An 849-nucleotide genomic window follows, 5' to 3' on the forward strand; every position below is an offset into this window, starting at 1 on the left:
CATGGACTGCCAAAAGAACCAATAGATCTGTTTTGGAAGAGGTGCAGCCAGAGCGCTCCTTAGAGGCCAAGATGGCTAAACTTGTCTCTCATACTTTGGACATATTGTCAGGAGGGAACAATCGCTGGAGAAGGATGTCATGCTGGGTAAGATGGAGAGTCAGAGAAAGAGAGGAAGACCCCAATGAAATGGATCAGCCAGGTGGCATCATTGATGGCATCAAGTGTGGCAGCGGTAGTGAGGTTGGGCTAGGATCGGACATTGTTTTGTTCTGCTGTGCATGGGGTCGCTATGAGTCAGTTCCGACTCGATGGCACCTGACAACAACAACAACAACATTATTGTTAGGTGCTGTCGAGTCAATTTTGATGCATAGTTCACCTACATACAGAATGAAACATTGCCCAATCCTGTGCCAGGTTTACAGGACAATTATTGTTATGTTTGAGCCCATTATAACTGCCATTGTGTCAGTCCTTGATTTTTAGAAGGTCATCATTCTTGGTAAGTTAGAGGGACAGCCAATACATTAGCAAGAATGATAACCTTCTAAAAGGCAATGGTTCCTCCTGATCACATTTTCAAAGTACAAGAGACCCTTGTGTCTAAAAAGCTTTCTGTTAATATTTCTTCCAAGACAGATTTGTACTGGTCATCTGGTAGTTAATGGTACTTTTGACATGCTTCACCAATATCATAATTCAAAAGCATTGATTCTTCTTTGGACTTCCACAATTTTGTATACAACTTTCACAAATGAAAATATCATAGATTGGGTCAGACACACCTTAGCCATCAAAGTGACCTTTTTGCTTTTAAAAAGGTCTTTTTTTTTTTTTTAAGAATATT

Source organism: Chrysochloris asiatica, unplaced genomic scaffold (genome assembly GCF_000296735.1).
Source record: "Chrysochloris asiatica unplaced genomic scaffold, ChrAsi1.0 scaffold00188, whole genome shotgun sequence".
In the NCBI taxonomy this organism is placed as follows: domain Eukaryota; kingdom Metazoa; phylum Chordata; class Mammalia; order Afrosoricida; family Chrysochloridae; genus Chrysochloris; species Chrysochloris asiatica.